This window comes from Sciurus vulgaris (genome assembly GCF_902686455.1).
Source record: "Sciurus vulgaris genome assembly, chromosome: 14".
Lineage (NCBI taxonomy): Eukaryota > Metazoa > Chordata > Mammalia > Rodentia > Sciuridae > Sciurus > Sciurus vulgaris.
This window is the reverse complement of record NC_136475.1, coordinates 29,956,778-29,976,507: the sequence shown is the minus strand read 5'-3', so window position 1 is coordinate 29,976,507 and position 19,730 is coordinate 29,956,778. Positions and strand designations below refer to the sequence as shown.

Genomic DNA, 19,730 nt, shown 5'->3' with positions numbered 1-19,730 from the left:
AAATAAAGTTATTGACAATTAACTACACAATCTGATAAATGATCTAACTTGTATTGCAGATCAAAAGAGCTCTGCGAGTTTTACAGAGAACCGAATCAATCTGATTGAAAGGAGAGGAAGTGGAAAGATTCCAGAAAAGCAGGGAAGGCAGAAACAGAATCTATGTAGAAGGCAATGTTAACAAACCTCATTGGATAAGGCAGTGGAGGGAATGTCCTGGGAACATGACAGTTCAATTACCCTGAACTAAGAATATGTAGGAAGGAACCGTAGTGGGAGATAAGGCTGCCTGGTAAATGGGGATGGGTGTCAAAATCTCAGACCTCACAGCCCAGCCCGCCTTCCCTTCTTACTTGTGAATGGATTTCCATCAAAGCTGACTTATTTTTTTTTAATTTTTAGAGCATGCACAGGGCAGGGAAACTAAGCTGAGCCCAGGGGTTCTTGGCTCCTGGGGGCCCGGCTACAGACCAACACAAAGGGAACACAAGAGGCAGGCAATTATCAGATTTGGTCTTGAACTTGGGGTGGGAAAGGGATGATCTTAGAAAGGGGGAGCAACAGGAAGCAAGCTGGGTCTAAGGAAGGCCTGGATGACCCAGGGTTGGGGGACAGCCCTACCTGGGGCTCTTGGTTGGAGAAGAGGCAAAGGAGGCCCCTTCCCTGAATGTTGAGGAAAAGGCACCTGATTCCGTCTCCTCCTGCCCCCCATCCACAGAACAGCTAAGAGTCCATTTCCTGGCCCCATTTAGTGGCCCAGAGGCTTTTCCTGGTTGAGCCTCTGGAAGAAGCTTTTGCCAGACTCTGAAGGTGCTGATCATGATAGCACAGGAAGGGGCAGCCTGGATGATCCTCTGGAGAAAACCTGCCAAGAGTCCCTTGGTACCTGATTCAACCCGTATTCTCAGAAGCACCAGCCAGGCGGAGTGAACTGGTGGGGGCTTCACTCCCACAGCCTCTACAACCCGCCTTGCAACCTGGCGCTGCATCTTCACCATATCAAAGGGTAGAGTCAAGATGGCAGCCACCATCCCTGAGATGCTGCCAGCTGGGAAGCTAATGCCCACAGACATCTGGTCCTTTCGTCTGGGCTTATTCAGTCATCTCCACCAGCTCATAGTTGAACCAGTACAGAGCTGAGAAGTTTACATCTCGAAGAGCTGTGGGGTCCCAGCCCGGCCACAGTGAGCGGCAGCCACCTGAGCCACTGCAGCCCGGACACAGGTTCCTACCTCACGGTATGATACATGCTGAGCCTGCAGCTTTGTCCACACAAGTGCCAGGGGACCGATCACTGTACAGTGCCCAAGTGAGCCAGTGCACAGCAACCATGGGTGCATAGAGGTTATAAGTCAGGGCTTGACCACAGAGGAAGGCCTTGAGGTGGTCATAGGCAGTGAAGTAGATGACGGTAGCTGGCACAGTCATCACCAGGGTGGCTGGGAGGCCACTCCACAGGGTGCTGGTGCCCTCATGCCTCACAATCTTCACAAAAGTATTCAGAGTGCCAGTGAAGTGGGTAGGATCATGAAACCATGTGATACAGTGAGTACCATTTGAACATAGGTACAGGAGCTCCCGGACACCATTGTAGTATGGGAGGCACTTCCCTGTGTTTGGAGAGATGAGGGCGATCTGCTGTAGGAGAGGCTCCAGAGTCTGGAGGGAGGCATCAGCTCACTGGCTACTGAGGGGCACTGAGACTGAAAGCGGATCTTCACCACATCCAGGGTGTCGTGAAGAGGGAGGTGACCAAAGCCACAGTCCCCGAGGCCATCATTTGTTGGAGAGGGCTAGTGCCCCCAAGTCCTGGTCAGCCATCTTGTTTCAATCCTGGCTCTAAGCCGGTGCTCCTACGTAGTGGCCAGGGTCCCAGCGGGACCATAGTAGCTCTGCAGCCAATGCACGGTGCCTGCGCACTCACCCGCTTCACACAAGGAGGGCTGGGAAAATCCAAAGCCGACTTAAGTGACTACTTGAAAGTCAATTCCTGCCTTCCACAAATTCCTCTAATGATCAAGATATGCTCATCCTTTAACCCCATTCCTATTTTTTTGACTGCCATCATTGGTGACAGGAGGTAAGACTGCCGGTAGTTTTTATGGTTCAACTGAGTTATCACATGAGGTTTACCTTGACCAAGTGCCTTAAGAATCAGAAATGCTTTCAGGGCAAGCAGTACCTTGTGTTTTCTTTTTCTGTTTTAACATTCAGTCATTGAATTGCACCATTGATTCTGTACATTTTAGGATTATTTTTATAAAAAGTCAATGGTGGTCTCTTATTCACTGAACATTTTCAATCTCTGGATGACCTTAAAAGCTGAGGGTTTGACCTTCAGGGATACTACCAGCTTTTCAGGAAACTGACCTGGCTTCAGGTAAATGGTGTGTTTTCAATAAAGACCTCAAACAAGGTAGCCAGTGTGACAGGACACATTATGGCAGTCTTTTTCCAAGGGGTTCTCTTATCAAAGGCTGGTAAGTGGGATCACAGGCACTCCAAGGCTGAATCAACCAGAATGATACTGTAGAGGCAAAAATGGGAGGATAACAGCAAACAGACTCACTACTTTCAGAATTGCTCAGTGCTCCAGGTTTCAAGGACCTGTCCACCACCATTGGCCTAGCTGGCCTTGCTGTTGTGTTACCGCCTGAAGGCTGTGTGGATGACACAGGTGAGGTGGGGAACACATCAAAGGAGTGGTTTTCCAAGTCAGGCATCAGTGGCTTCCTAGGCCAGGGTCCACCTTTCCAAATTCCGGTACAATTTTCAGTCACACTTTTTCTTGTTCCTGGTTCTGGATCATTTCCTTAAAGGCATGGAACTCTTCCTGTTCCAGCTATTGCTCCTTTTCATGTGCTGTCCTCTGTCTTTCCTGTTCTAGCTCTTGCTGGATAGTTATGTTCCCAGCAAATCCCTCCACTTCCTTCTTCTGCAAAGGGAGAGAAAGATTTAGGCCAACACTTCACACCTTGGAAGAAAGGCTTCCCAGGGAAAGAGATTTTCAAAACATTCTTGTGTGCTAGTTTGATTTTCCAACACATGATCCATGCTTCCCTTGGTACCAATACACTGATGAGATACAGTCCCCACACCTATCTACGCAGCCACCATATACCTATTTTCAAACACAGTTAAAGTCCCAGTACTTTCAGCTTTATGGATAACCAAATGTGAATGAATTTATTAACACATTACATTTACAGGATCTAGTCATTGGTTTAGTAATACTATACCATGATTCTGAAGTAGAGATAAATGTAGATGGTATTTTGGGATATCAGAACAATTTTAATATGGCATGAAAATATCTTCATAGCTATTGGCGACAAAGTTAGAAATAGTTTGAACATGGATTGTATTTAAGCCTACTTTCAACATGGAAAAAACTGCTAAATGTTAGTTGGTGGATAGTAATAATAAGATCCATTTTCCTCATTCAACTTCATGGTCCCCCTGAATTCTGTCCATGAATCCCTCAGAGTTTCCTGGACCCTGGGCTATGAATCTCTTCACTAGAAAGTCTCAGCTGTTCACATGGCTTCAGAACCATTTTACTTTTAAGGTCACTCATTTATATTTTCAGCCCGGATCTCTCCTCTGAGTTCATTCAGACTGGTACATTCAACCTCCTATTGACATTTCTGCTTGAACATCTCGAATGCATCACAAGTTTAACAAGTCAAAAAGTTACAAAAGAAAAATTGAGGGGCACTTCCACTGAATTACATCTCCATTTTATATAAATTCTATTTTCTTGATAAATACTATTTATGTATTTCACACACCGGGTCTCAGTAAGTTATCCTGACTGGCTTTGAACTTACAATCCTGCTGCTTCAGCATCCTGAGTAGCTAGGATTAAAAGTGACTTAGCTCCTCAACCCCTTTTTGACACATACTGGGGAAATGGACTAAAGGAAAAAATCTGAGGTCAACCATGATAGCATCTTTTTTTCCAGACTATATGTAAATCCCCTGGACTCTACCTCCATTCAGCAAATCCATCTGTCTCTCCCCGTGCTGCCATGTTTCACTACTCCAAACCACTGGCCTTCTGCTGAGTTGCTGAGTTTCCAGCTGATTTTCTGGCTTCTCTGAGCAACTCTCTACCATTTACCACGTAACAGCCAATAGTCATACTTTAAAAATACAAGTTTAGGTCATACCATCGATATTCCCCAGATTTTTTCCCAAGTATATGTACTATTTATTGCATTCCTCCATTTACATTAAACATAATATTTATCAATTTCTACACAGTTTTCGGCAGAACACAAAGACATTATTGAGCAAGAGACTCAGTTAATACAATGTTGCTGCTTCTCAGGAAGAGGCCAGGTGGCAAACATATTGGGGAACCAGGACACAAGCCACCACGGATCACAGAATTTCACAATATATCCACTGTTGTAAAAGCCACAAAATGAGCCATGGAAGAAGACCCCAAATAACAGTGTCCAGAGAGCAAGATTTGGAGAGATCTGCCTTCCACCGTGGGGACAGATGAGAGAGCCACAGCCAAGTGCCACTGTGGCAACAGACTATTGGTGGCTTCTGACTACCTGTCCTCATTTTTAGACAGCATGTAGGAGAATGGCAGGTGTACACTTCAAGAATGAGCCAAAAGCCTTATTCAGGAATGGAGTCATAGTTGTGATGGACCTACTTTCCTAGTGCAAAATAAACCACTGAACAAAGAGGGATTCGGTTTATATAAGCTTTTTGAGGGGTGCTCTAGTGAGCATAACAATTTTCTTGGGCACTCAGGAATTTCACCTTCTTGGACGAGGGATCTGTGGGCAGCTTCTGGAGAGGATTTACTTGGAAGGAGATTAACTATTGCCTCCTAGAGACTCTTACTTTAGGAGTGATAAAAACACTTCCCTCTCTGCAGCTAGTGCCTGGAAACATTTGCCTTGGGAGATGCAGGCTTTCAGTGCTTGCAATGCAATGCTACAACAGCCTGTCTAGAGCATTGCTAAGGATTGGGGGTGCTCTGAAAGCAGAAAAGGGATGTATACTAAAGAGAAATTGTTCACACTGATAAAATGTTTGCTGTGAACCTATTGGGAATATTAAAATGACAGAATTTGAAAGTAAGTACTTGGACAGAAAAAGATGGGATGAACGTTCAAATATAGGCCAATGTCTGAAATGCATTGGAGTCTTTTAAGCTTGTACACTATTATTGGATGCAAATGATGTTCTTTTTCACTTGTAGTTGGAATTAAGTGGTGAAGTCCCTTCAGAAGAAGGCCACAGTAAAACCATAACATTGCATTGTTAATATCTTATGAAAGATATGTATGGAAAAATGTACACCCTGAACATTCTGAAAAGAATCATTAAAATAAATTTACAAACCTCTCAGCACTAATTATTGTCCAACTCTATGTGGGTCCATTCCTTAGGATAATATTAATGAATTATTAGTATCACCACTTTTCCCTTTTCCTTCGCCTGATTCCTTAGAATTTATCCTTCCTTTATATCAAATTATCTGTACTATCTATCATGCAAATAAACACTATTATCCAGAGAAATAAGCCCTGTCCTTACCCTCTCCCTCAGCCCTTGAACACCCATACTAATCCATTCCCTCACCCTACAAAACTTTCAAAGGGAAGGAGAACACCTTGAGTCCTTCTGAGGTGACTTTCTTACCACTGAGGTGGAAGGAATTTAATTAGGTTATCACATATGGTGATGAGACATACTGAGCACTCCCCTTCTCTCACTGCTGCTTGAACCACCAGTACAGGGGGTCAGAGGCCACGACCAGTCTGTTGCTACAGTAGCACTTGAGTGAGGCTCTGTCATCTGTCCCAATGGTGGAAAGCAGATCATCTCCAAATCTTGCTCTCCAGATACTTGTGTTTGGGGTCTTCCTCACTGGCTCATTTTGTGGCTTTTACAACAGTGGATTATATTGTGAAATTCTGTGATCCCTGGTGGCTTGTGTCCTGTATCCCCAATCTGTTTGCCATGTGACCTCTTCCTGAGAAACAGCACAATTTATATTAACTTATGTCTCTTTTCAATAAAGATAATATCTTTGTGTTCTGCCCAAAACTGTATAGAAATTGATGAATATTATATTATTTAATGCAAATGGAGGAATGCAATAGAGAGTAAATATACTTCAAAAAAATAAAAAATATTTAAAAATTCAAAAAATAAATGAATAAAAATTACCATAAAAAAAAAGAAAAAAACAATAACATTGAGATTAATCTTGGATGGAGCATCACCTACAGCTACTTCAAAGACTGGTCTCTCCTGTCAGCAGGAAAAGTGATAAGTTTGCAAAATAGTTTCTTATGCATGTTTGGAGAGATCTTTAATATGTGGGTTTGTTAAAAGTGATGATTAATTGTATAAACTAGGAATAAGTTTAATTTTCGTCAAATTTTGTTTCTTGCTTTCCAATGAGTTACTTATGAGTTATATAAATTATTTTCTAATAATTCAAAACTTTTTTTGGTAAAAACTTACAATCTCAAGGTTGAGAATTGCAAACAGTTAAATGATGTAAGAAATTTTAGGGTTATTTGGTACACTTCAGATGAGGGATTTTATCATTTTGTATTTCATTTACACATTTATTTTATGAATTAGCTTATAAGCACACGCTGTAATTTTTTGTTTCTCGGATTTTAAAAAATAAATAAGTGGGTTTTTTTTGTTATACATCATTATAGAATGTATTTTGCAATATTATGTACATGGAGTACAACATCACTTCCTCGTGGTTGTACATGGTTTGAAGTTAAAGTGGTGATGTATTCATATAAAAAATGTGGGATATCAGTGCAATATAATCATAGGCAATCTGAAAAAGGGATGAAGGACTCAACAATTTACAACACGGATAATCCTTGAAAACAGTCTTCTAATTCACAGAAGCCATAAAAGGTCATATATTGTATGATTCCTTTCATATGAAATGTCCAGAAAAGACAAAACCAAAGATTAATGGTTGCCTGGGGGCAGGTCGAGGAAGGAATGGGAGTGACCTCTCACACATAGAAGGGTTTCTTTTTGGGATTATGAAAATGTTGTGAATTAGATGGTGGCGAAGGTTGCACGACCTCGAGAAATTACTAAATGCCACTGAATTGCACACTTTTCAATAATGAATTCTATGTTATGTGATTTATATCTACAGCAAAAATTTCTGAAATGTACATTAATAATCTTTGCACAGTTATAATCTGCTACCTGCGCTAAGATCCATTCCTTTCCTATTCTCACCCACTGTCGGTCATCCTTTCCCAGGGCAGCTGTGCACGAGGACTCTGGCCTCTGGCCTCCGGAAGAGCCTGCACAGCATTGGGCTTCTGGGTCCTGCAGCTGTTGGCCGGCTATCCCCTGCGCACGCGCACTGTCTGCTCGCATAGGGTGGAGATGGACCCAGAGAACTGTTGTTTCTCGTGAGCGTCGGTTGATGGCAGTGGTCTCTGATGGCGGCACGTGCAGGAATCAGTGAACGAGGACTGACAGGTCCCTCAGTTTAGTTATTTATCCTTGTTTTGAAGTGTGATCTCGGCTACCGGTAATGTCTGGATGCTGTGCTCCGAAAGCCAGGCCGGCTGCCAGACGGCACTTGCGAGCATGGAGGACTTGTGGCCATAGGCCTCAGATTGACGCCTTCTTTTTGTGCAAAATTTGTGATCATACAGCAGTAGATCTTTAGTAAAGTGGCACAGAGATACTGGCCTTGTGTGTTTGAAGGATAATTGAAGTAGTGCATCTCTGCTGCCCTGGTGCAAGGGTGTTGAGTAAATGATGATTTATTCCAGGCCGTGTTCTGGGTGGGCCTCACACTGCTGCACTTCACTTGCCTAGGTCCCTCCTTGTCAGGTGCACTCAGGATAACTATGAACCCTTGCCACAGCCCTGGTAAATACCCCATGTTTTGTACTTACCACCCCAGTCATGATCTTAGGTGACCCAAACATGCTAGACCTGTGCCCTGAATCTAATTTACTAAAAATGCCTTTCTGATAGGTCAAAATACCTGGATCATTCTCCATGAGGGTTTTTTGATTTTTGCATTTCTCCTGGTCAACCTGAACCCATCTTCTGTCATTTTTCACTTGTTTCAGATTTTATGCTTTTAACCCTAACCTCAAACTTTGTGACTTCATTTCCTGAATCTTGGTGTACATCCTTTTGCTTTCCAAGTGCTAGGTCATATTCCTTCCTCTTTCCTCAATTCCTATCCTTTTTCCCTGTTATCCTGTCCCACGTTCAGGTCCTTTCTTCTCATGCAGGCTTTAATCCCCACCTCTTCCAAGAAAACCACAGTTCACAGCAATTCAAAACTCAAAAGTTCTCTTTATTATTTTTCTGTTAATTCTTTATTCAATTTTAATAACTTTGAAAAGTATATCAGAATGAATAATCCTAACTCTAACGCTAACCCTAACCTACATATATCTATCCCTATGTGGAAAAGTATGTGATGCTCCAGTGGTACCAGAACCTCTTTATTGCTTATCTATTAAAAAATTCTATTACATTTCTTTATTTCATTTTATTAAGATATAAAAATATATCAACCAATGAATTTGTACCTATAGATATATATAAATGTGGAAAACTATTTGGTATTCAAAGAGTACAAAAAGTCTCATTACTTATCTATTAAAATTTCTACTACATTGCTTTATTCAATTTTATTGTATTTTGAGACTATATCAGAATGAATGAATTTGTATCTATCTATCTCTGTATTATATGTGGAACACTAACTGGTACCCAAGTGGTACCAAAAGGCCTCTTAAATTTCTTCATCTAATTTTATTAATATTTAAAAACATACGCAAATAATTAAATATGTATCTATCTATATACATATGGAAACTAACTGGCAGCCATGTGGCACCATCAGCCTTAGCATCTCTTATATTGTGTAGCCATAGTAGTGAGCAATTTCCATCTCTCTTTCCCTCTCAATGAAAAACTGCACTTTCCCCAAAGGATATTTGGCAGCATTCTCACGCTGTTGTTGAGCCTTCTTCTTCATGGCTTCCCGCTCTGGCCTCTGCTCTTTCGTGATGGGAGTTGACATTACTGGCTCAGGAACATTGGGTTTCCTCCATGGAATTGGTTGTAAGGCAAAGTCTTGGAGGAGATATCGGTGTTGAGGCTTGGGCAGTTGGGACTGGAGCTTGTTCACAAGGGTGGAAACAGGGCCCCGCTGGACAGAAGTGCAAGATGATGCTCTGTAGGCTGCAGGCCTAGAGGCAGCAGACTGAGGGACACTAGGCTGGGTAGATGTGGTGAAGCCTGAATGGATTGAATGGGATACAGCTGGCTGAGCTGGCTTGGCAGGATGCATCAAAGATGTGTTGGCAGGAGCTGGTCGAAATTGGTTGACTGCCCTGGGTTGAGCTGAGCTGGTAGAAGCAGGCTGGGCAGGGTAAGCCACAGTGGGTCTACGTGAGGCCAGAGACTGTGGCCTGCGATATACAGGTCGAGGTTGAGGTTTCTCTGAGGACAGAAAAGGCAAAGGCACCAATTTAACCTTCCCAGGAGGTGGAAGCTCATGCTGGGATGGAGATGGACACTCTTTGGCAGCACTGATATCAGGTTTCTGGGCTCTCACTTGAGTTTTCTCAGGACCTTTAACCTGCAGCCAGGGTTTCCTAGCTGGGCACGGACGGGGATCTTTGTTACTGCTTGAGTTTCCCAGGGCCCGGGAGGAAGAGAGCCCAGGATTCTTATCATTCTTCTTCCCCAGTGCATGAAAAACCTGCACCGACTCCAGCATGTGCATGCCTAGATAACTTCGAGGCTTTTTAAAGGTCTCCTGGCTAAGCTCAGGTTGATTTCTCTTGCGCTTTGCCTTAGGAATCATTGGCTTCTCTTCTGTCTTGACCTTGTTGCCTGCCTGCTTACTGTCTTCTGCTCTCTTGAAGCTGTTTTCTCTGCTCCTTTTGGGCTTTTCCTGCCCAGGACCCTTGGCTTTGCTGTTCCTGCTGGGTGCAGCCTTTTGAGTGTTCCTGTTAAAAGGCTTGGCTCTGTTCCCAAGAGCCCTGTGACTGTCTGCATCCCTGCAAGCAACTTCTCCCTCTAATGTGCACTCTGGGGCCTTTGGCTGCATTTTGGCCTCAGGAGTCCCATCAGGAGGCTCTGAGGCTTTATGTTTGTTCTTCCTAACTTGACCAGCATGGTCCTTTATGTCACTTGAGGTTACCTGCTCCTGATTCACCATGATGTCTCTGGTATCATTGGCTTTTATGATTTGAGGACTTCCAGGTTGGTCAAGGTCTTTGAAGAAATTGAAAATTTCGGGAAGGTGAATATCCCCCACCAGTGCAGTGAGGTCTGCAAAATCACTGCTACATTCAATCCCATTTTCAAGTGTGCCTTGGTCCTCAAGACTCAGGCTACTCTTTCCCAGATTGTTATGTTCAGAATGAGGCATCTCCTCTTGGTCCAGAGGACCAATGGAGGCTAGGAGCTCATGGCTATCAGAGATTTCTAAAGGGAGTAGTAGAGGATCCTGGTTTTCTACTGCAAACAGATAGGCATCCAGAGGGTTTGAAAGCATGGCTTTAACCTCATCCAAACTGTCTGTTTCTTTCTGACATTGAGTTGGAGGCAATTCCACGAAAGTAGTAGAGCTCTGGTCTGGAGTTATTACTGAAATGTCCCCAGGTTCAGTTGGTGGGTTACTCTCAAGCATTTGGAGATTTTGTATACTTCTGGAACTGCAGCAGTTGGGGAATTCTGGAGGTTGTTGTAGACAAAATGTTTGACTTGGAGGTTGCAATCCCACAGCAGCCTCCATCCCTGGGGAAGTTTCCATCACTGCAAAGGAATCAAGGAGGATGGTAAGTAGGATGCTCCCCCTACACAGCAACACAATAATCAGGGAACCTACCAACTGTGGAGAAGGCATTTCTAGTAGCTCTTCCTAAGGACCATGGACAGGTCTCTGTTAGGAGCTGGGTGCTGACCCCCTCAGTTACACGTGATCAGTAGACGTCCTAGATTTGCACTGGCAACATTATCATGGCAGCATGGCTGATTGGTAGCACACTTACCTCCTATGTGTGATACCCACAAAAAGTGTTTGATGAAACCTGTCATTCTCATGTTGCAACCTCTGAATTCTCTCCACTCTCCCAAGAATATATGCACACTGAACACCATATACTAGGAGAGGGTGGAGCTCTTCCTCATACCATATTTGTTAATGGACAGATTTTGAGAAACCTGCTTTGCACGGAGTCTCTGAATAGAATGTTTAAATCGTGAAATTAAGGAAGGAAAATTAAACTGTCAAACCATGGTCAGTTTTGAAGTATCTTCCTTAGAAATCCCAGCCAAATTCGGGAAATAGACTCATAATGTATTTGTGTAGGGGGACTGGTCTAACAAGGCACTGAAAATCAATCGCCTCCACTGTGCTCATGAAAGTCTTTTAAATGCATTGTGAATGAACATTAGAGTGTCCTGCATCTTCTTCTTGCAGAGTCTGAAAATGCAAACTGTTGAATAAGAATAGGGGTTAAAGTCTCAGGATTTAAATTCTATATATCTGTAGACCCACAGCTCCCAGCGGCCTATTTGACTCTCCTTTAGATTTCTGATCTTATTCCTTCCCCATGCTCTTGTTTGTACTCACCTTGAAAGTTTGTTTCTGTAATAGGCTGAGTAGACACACAGTAGTAGGTGCCAGGGGTAGAGGCTAATGGTAGGATATTTGTAGACTGAACCTCCTTCAGCACCATCACCATTTCTGGTTGAGGGGCAGCGACCCTATTTCTTGCGTATGACACAGAGCCATAGGATTGCAGGTAGGGGCCAAGATCTCCAGAGAGCAGAGGTCCCAGTGTGTTTTGATCATAGTAGAAGACCTGGCTCTCTGCTTGGTACGGAAGTGACAGGGTATGTGCCTGATTTGGAATCTGACATGGTGCCACCTGGACAAGCCTGGCCAACAGTGATGGATACTCATGGACTCTGACATTGGCATCTGAAGTTGTATCATATTGGGCTGTCATAGACATGGAAGGAGCTGCTGTGTCCTGATCAGTGACAGTCAGAGTATAGTCCCCCAATGAAGATGACTTCTTTTCAGCACCTCCCATAGTATCCCACTCAAAAATACTTGGATAGGAGGCAGGTGCCATGGGGATCTGCTGCTGGCTAGTTACCCCAGACAACATGGTTGTGCTAGAATGTTGATAAAGGTAGGCACTGCCCATGAGTGGCTGGAAGGAGGTGCCCAAGTTTGAAGGCAATAGCCATGCCGAACTGACAGCAGAAGCAGAGACTCTGGAGAAGTTACATGCGCTTCCTGTTAGGGAAGCTGCATTGCTCACCACAGGAAGAGAGAGAGGCAGAGAATTTGTAGTTCCAAATATAGAAGAATTCTGGAAATTTTCTGTAGGAAGCAAAAGGGTGATGGAAAAAGTTGATGAGACTCACAGATTTTTAAGAATCTTGAGAAACGGCATTATCTTATTGTTGTGGCAGTCAGGAAGCCTCTAATACCGATCAATATTGAGATTCCCCAAATCAAACCATTTAGCATGGATGCAAGTATTGGAGCAGTTTGGTACTCTGCTGTTGAACTGCTGTTTCTCTCCAATTGGGTACCGAAGACCCCAGTGGTCTGAACCACACATTGTTCCCTACACACTTCCTTCTCCCTGACCTAGCTTTCCCTTGAGCCTCCACTAATTTTGGCCCATGAATATGCCTTTCAACAGAAGCATTTAGAAGTTAGAGAATGTCTAACATTACCATTTTGCCAGTGAGTAAACCAAGGGTCAGGAAAGTATTATTGACTTGTTCATTATCAACACCAGGTTGTGGAAACTTACTCCCTTGCCAGGACTCTGTGCTATGGACAAATACCAGAAATGAGGAGAAATACATTTTTGTTTCTCTCTATTCAGAGAAAACAGTAATGATATCACCACTGTTTTCTTCAGCATCTCATTTTGTTTGTGCAGGTTGCATGCCATTTTCTGGAGTTCACTTGTACCATCCAGATGGTAATTTACAGGGCCATTGTTTTTGATATTCGAGCCTGATTTTCATCCATCATCAACATTACCACTTGAGAGTAAGTTTTTCAAGAAATGCTTCTTGTTAGAAAAATTTTTTGAACTTTTTGAGCTTCAGGTTACAGAAGTAAGGCATTTACAATACGAAAAACAGTCATAATTCATCCATGAAAAAACTGGCATATTAAATTTATTTATATAGGCTAAGATGTAGTAAGTTTTGGAAAGATAGAAAGGCAAAAGTGAAAAACAGCAGAGAACTACAAGGAATACCTAGATACTAATGCAAACTTGGATATTTAGCAAGCATCAAAGCATAGTGAATTTACTAACCAATGAAGTTCCATTATCATACATACAATATAATGAAAATGAATGTTTCTCCTTTATTTCAGTGAATACTGTTAATCAAAACACTGTGCAAAATTGAAGGTGATTTTGAATGAATTTCTAACCAGTACCTATAGACAGAGAAACTATATCAACAAAAATTGTGTAATAAGCAACTAATTGATGTAAATGTAAACGTTTAGGTAGTCACAATGTATGTAGATAAATATTTCAAGAAAAATGTTTTTAATCCAGTTATAGTGGCACATACCTGCAATCTCTGATTCTCAATAGGCAAGGACAGGATGATCACAAGTTAGATGGCAGCCTTTACAATTTAGCGAGAATCATCAACATAAAATTTAAAAAGGGTTCAGGATGTAGCTCTATGGTTATGTGCCCTGGTACTGCAAAACAAATGAATCCTAAACCAACCCTCTTCTTCCCCGCCATATGCACAAACTGAAGCAAAATAGCACTGTGAGTCTAGGCATGGTGGGTTGGAACTGTGGTCCCAACACTCTGGATGCTGAGGCATTGGAATTGCTGGAGCCCAGAAATTCAAAGTCAGTCTGGGCAATTTAGCAAGATCCTGTCTCAGAGAGAAAACAAGATGTGCTGGGGATATAGCTTGTGATAGCTTGCTTGCCTAGCATGTATGAGACCCTGTGTTCAGTCCCCAGCACTAGGAAGGAAAAAGGAAGGATGGAAGGAAGTTAGGAAAGAAGAAAGGAAGGAGGGAGGGAGGGAAGGAAATTTTCTACAGAGTAGAGAATGAAACAAGAAATGTAAAGTAATTTCATCTCTGTGGTTGTTCATCTTCTTCTAAATATTACCCACAACATGGAAAGATATTAATCCTACTATGTAGATATTTCAATTAATATAAAACATTTTCTGATAAACATTTGTTATAAAAAAAGCAGAAGAATACTATAAGTCATCATTAAAGTTGTATTTATCATCACAATCTAGTTTATAATTATCTTTAACAGGAAAATGTTGTCCCTAAAGTCTGAAAAAAAAAATCACCACCAGAATATAATCATATAGTAAAACAAATTTCTACAGATGTTTACTAGAACAGGAAATCAAACTCAGGGCTTCCGCATGCTAAGCATTCACTCTACCACTGAGCTATACCCCCACTCAAAAACAATTTTTTGAAATGTAGAAAAATCAAAAGTTATTTTAGATAAATATGGGATTTGATATGGAACTTGAATTGTATTCTTACATAGCTCTTTCTTTTGGTTCGTAGGTTTAAAGCATGTTAATGACTATTTGTATATATTCTCATGAAGAAAAAAAATTATTGTAAAGATGGAAAACAGCTTCTGCTTGAAATCTACCTATCACCACAGGAATGCGTCCTTCTGATGCAGGTTAGGGCACATCATATTTTAAATATTCATGTAGTTTAAAAAACAGAGTAAAATAGGACATGGAAAACTGCTGTTTCCCCAGGCCTGTCTCTATCCACTTCATTTAGCATGTTTAGAGGAAGAACCATTTCTAAAACATACCTTTAAAATGTTCATGTTCAAACTGTCTAGGTCATCTGTGTTCAAAGAGGCCATAGAAAAACTCCAAAGAACCAAATATGACTCTTCTGAGAAACTGCTTTCCCCAGTGATAGCCTAATTCTACCTAAGTTTCCTTGCTAGTCAGTTAATTAAGACATTCTCTCCATCACCCTCAAATGTCCAAGTGCTGGGAAGATTTCACTCTATGTTCTCTGCATCCATTTAAATCACTTTTTTTTTTGTATATTCCATTCAAACCAACTACTTTTTAGCTGAGAACATCTCCATGCTCTTCATCTCTTTTATTCTCACATTTTCTTCTCCCTTATTTTGATATTTCTCCCCCACCAAGTTCCTGTTGCCCTGTGCTTCAACAGTCCCAAACTTACTTCCCCTGGAATATCTGCCTCCTTACAGCCCTGTTCTCCCCCTTCCCTCTCCCTAGTTCTCTTTCACATAGTTCAAACAGAAAATTCCAAAATATGTGAATGTCCCATTTCGAATATCACTAAATATGAAATACTGAAGTGGAAATATTGGGGAAGGGAAACTGTTCCAGATGATACTCTCAGTACACAGTGTGAGCTTTCTTCTCCATCTGACTATCATTTTTTCTGTTGAAATGAAGGCACTGCCCAAATCAAATTTCATTCTCTATAAATATGCCCCTTAAGACTCAATATTAGAAAAGAAAGGGACCAGTGTAAAGTCACTGTGTTATCCTCCTGGTTCAGATGAGGAAACAGATTTTGTGAGAGAGTAAATGATCATCCCTCCCATACCTAGTACATGTCAGTGAAAACTCAAATTAGGTCTCCAGATTTCTTCTTCCATCCTTTTCCCTATTACTCTAAGCTAATTGGACTCCTATAGTACATTGAGGCAGCAAAAATTCTAGTGAAAAACTTTAAAAAGTTTCTTTCCTTACCTGACATTGTCAGAGAAGAGGTGACATCAATTGCAGATACAAAGGATGAGGAGACCACCCCAGAGGATGTCTGGGTGACTGGAGCTCGAGAATGCATGTTTCCCAGTATGGAGTTCACTGGTCACTGGCCACTGGTCACTGATGACTGGTTACTGGTCACAGGTCACTTGCGATGATCCAAATTTGTTTACAACTCCATGGAAACCCTAAGATTCTATCAGGTGGCAGTAGGTTTGGTGGGAGAATGATGTCACCAAAAAGGCCATTTAAAAGGTATGAAGTAGCCAATAGGGAGGTCAGATTCCCAACCAGAAGGTGGGATTGGGTGAAGACACTGACAAGAGAGTTGATTGGGTAGAGAAAGTGACAGGGGACTTATAATTGAATCTAAATGGCCGAGCTCTGGGGAGGTGAAATCCTGCCAGAGGGACAACATAGGGCCACCTTTCCAGGTGTTTATATTAGGGAGTTCATCTCAGTGTTTCTTATTGATGTTCATTTAAAATTATTTATATGTTATATATTTCACATTTTCATAGGTAATAGTGTGCACATAATTACATATTACATATACAGTTAATATACCTGGGCATGGAAGAAAGAGACTTCTGGTTTGAGCATTCTAGTTGTTCTGTAGCAATAGAAGTTGATCTGAACTTATTGCACCTTCCAAGGATGAAAGTAAAGGATTAAACCATTCTCTCTCTCTTTTCTTTTTGAATGTGCATACAATACTGTTATTTCATTCATTCATTTTTATGTGGTGCTGAGGATCAAACCCAGTGCCTCATATGTGCCAGGTGATCACTCTACCACTGAGCTACAACCTCAGCCCTAAAGAGTGTTTTCGTAACCTAAGAGAAGGGTGAAATTCCTTGAGTGCACCCTGTAGGGAATGAGGAGGTGCAAGTTTTTCTTTAGGTTTTCTTGAATCCTACTTTCCTTGGGCTGGGGTGTGCTGGGCCAAGTTGGACTCGTAACTCTCTTCTGCTCTCCTCCTCCCACCCCTCTTCATTGTAGACATTGTTTCATGGACAAGCCTTGAGTTTGCATTCTTATACTCATGAATATTACTATCTTTTGACTGCCAATAGCACAGGTCTTGTTTTCTGTGACTTGATTCTTTGAAAAATGCTCTCTGAACATTTGACTCAAACAGTGGAGAGGTGGGAGAGAGGCTCACTGTAAAATGTCCCTATTCTGGACTTGGGTTGTACTTCTTTCACCATCATTTGCCTTGGATGGCTCCTTGGGTCACATAGACATCCTGCCTTTGGTCTCTTTCATATGTGAGTGGCACTGAGGATTCTTTCTCTCTTCTTATGTAAGTGAATCCAGTGTGGCAGTTACTGAATCTTGCTCCCCCTTGCAAACAGCCACTATAGAATCCTGGGCCTCTCACATTCTTTGTCAGCCATGCTTGGGTGGAAGGTCAGGAGAATAGTTAAAAGAGAACATTAGTAGAATATAGGGAAAGTGAGTGTAAAGAAACAAGAGGGTAACATGGATTTTCAATTTCTTTTGTCAGAAACAAGGCAACACATTATGATCTCATTATGTGTCAATAAAATAGGTAATTCCATTTTTTGTGAGGGGTTCCTGGGAACTTCAACTGGGGATAATTTACCACTGAGTCGCATTGCGAACCCTTTTTTATTTGTGGGTTTTATTTTGAGAGAGTCTCACCATGCTGGTTAGGGCCTGCAAAGTTGTTGTGACTGTTCTTGAACTTGCAGTCCTTCTGCCTCAGCCTCTTCAGTTGCTGGGATTACAGGTGTGTGCACCATGCCTGGCTCAATATATATGTATTTTTAATGTAGCTAGGTAGAAAGTCCAGAATCTGTCATGAATTCTATTCAGTGACGATATAGTTCACTTAGTTTGTTTTACGTCACATCTCATTTCCATCACTCAGTGTATTTGTATACTGTGAACGGTTCCCAAAGGCTTTGAATTTTCAACTCATTTTTTGTCATATTTTAAAGGAATCCAACCTTGTAAGTCATGTTGCACGTTTTTCTATTGATGATTGTTTATTTTGAATCATCATGCATTAACTTGACCTGATGAATTTCTGGAGAAAATTAAAGAAAGGCTTGTGGAAAAAGCATTGTGATAAGTTATACTGTGCACCCAAGGAACACGTGTGTCTGTGTTCAAACCACCTTGATCTAGATTGCTTTTGTTTTGATCCCCTAGAGAGTGCTCATTTCCCTAACTTCTCTTGTAACTGTGATAAAGTAAGTCAGGACTGAGATGTAATGATATATGTATGAGACCTGAACAGATTGGGGGAGTAAATGTATGCATTCGATGATTTTCCTTGGTGGTAAGCTTTGTCTTTTTTTAAACACTTTATTATTTGTCAATGGACCTTTATTAATCTTTATTTATATTGAATCTGAGAATTGATGTCAGTGCCTCACCCATGCTAGGCGAGCACTATACCACTGATCTATAACCCCAGCCCAGTATTTAGCTTTTAAGGATGGCTGGATTGATCTATCTGGGGATGTCTCTAGAGACGGCGAGTAGATAGTATGTGATTCAATATGTCAAGAGCCCACAGGAAGACAACCTCATATACAGGATGAATAGCTCATATATAAAGCTCATATATACATATTGCTTCGATAGGTCTATTTTTCCCATCTCTTCTAGTTCTTATGAAACATGTTTTTTTGATGGTTGTGTATGGGATAATGTTTACCTGAGAAAAAATTATGGATAGTTTGACAGCATAACATAGTTTGGATGATCTGAAATTTTCAAGTTTTGGTTTTTTTCTTTTTAGGTCAGTGTCATACTTCAGAAAGCTTACTTCTGGAATGTAGTATGAGATTAAGAGCATATGTTAAGTATGCATAAGCCACATCAATCCCTATGTTCTCATAGAAATCAAGGGAACCCATCGCTCCTGCAGGTTAAGGTTGTAAGCACAAAATGATGGAGACTTGTGCAGACCTCATGAATTCAGCAGACTTTGCAGTGGTGGAGTCAGGCATTGAACGAGCATACTTTCAGCTTAGAAAATGGCCATCAATTACAGGAGGGGTCTAGGTTTATATGGGTTACCACATGGGAGGTGACTTAGCCATTGAAGACATCAATAGAACGTGGGCATTCAGGAAAAAGTTTGCAAATAGTAGAAATTTGTTTCTCCTGAGCAGTGTTTTTACAGGGCAAGAAAGGAGGGTGTAGTGTTCTGTACCTGAGAAAGGATATACTGGAAGTGATCAATGCTTGTCCATTTCCAGGGATTCTTCTCACTGGGTGATGTTTGCTTCCTTCCCCAAAATTGTCTTGTCACTGGGAAAGGATGTATGGGAAAGGATTGATGTTATCAATGTTTTTTTCTTCCTCTCTCCCTTTTCCCAGGCCACTGTTTTGGTGGTTGTCATTTCCATACCCTTCAGTGGAGACTCTGAAAGGGATAAAGGATTGGGGTGATGATATCAGGTCTGACTATTTCCCGATGAGAAGGGGTGATGGAGGGGGACCACTCCTTTTAGAGTTCTAGAAGTGGGCATGAGGATTCTTGTGGTTGCGGCTTAAGACTGGTATATGTGGGAAGAGACTTCGGGTTCAGGCAAAATCCCCATTTTATAGTTTCAAAGAGTCAGACTGTGTTCTGCAAGTGGCTTGTGCTGGGCAGGTCCTCTCATTAAGAAATTATTGTGTACAAAATTAACAATAGGGAGAAGAAAGTTTACTATAAGAAAGGTGAGGGTTAACTGATTTGCTAGTGCTAGGAAAAGAATTTTAGCAGGTAACATAGTTGGGGACCCTCTTCTCCTTAATCAAAGTCATCATGTCCCATTCCAATTCAGGGTGCAACTTCCATGATCTCATGTGTTCAGGTCCTTTGGAGCATTGGAAGCACAATTAACTTAGGAACCATATTTTCTT

At 41.6% G+C, this 19,730-nt stretch overlaps 2 pseudogenes across 2 annotated transcripts in view; both read right to left on the bottom strand.

Annotated features, from left to right (window-relative positions):
• Positions 1-645: 645 nt before the first annotated feature.
• On the bottom strand, positions 646-1,821 carry LOC306644449 (mitochondrial glutathione transporter SLC25A39-like; annotated as a pseudogene). Its single transcript has one exon. The product of its transcript is annotated as a mitochondrial glutathione transporter SLC25A39-like (transcript).
• Positions 1,822-8,914: 7,093 nt separating this feature from the next.
• Positions 8,915-19,730, bottom strand: part of LOC306644438 (uncharacterized protein C2orf78-like) — a 96,690-nt pseudogene continuing 85,874 nt past the window's right edge. Inside the window, exon 4 of the transcript in view lies at positions 8,915-9,025. The product of the transcript in view is annotated as an uncharacterized protein C2orf78-like (transcript). The remainder of the gene's footprint in view (positions 9,026-19,730) is intronic.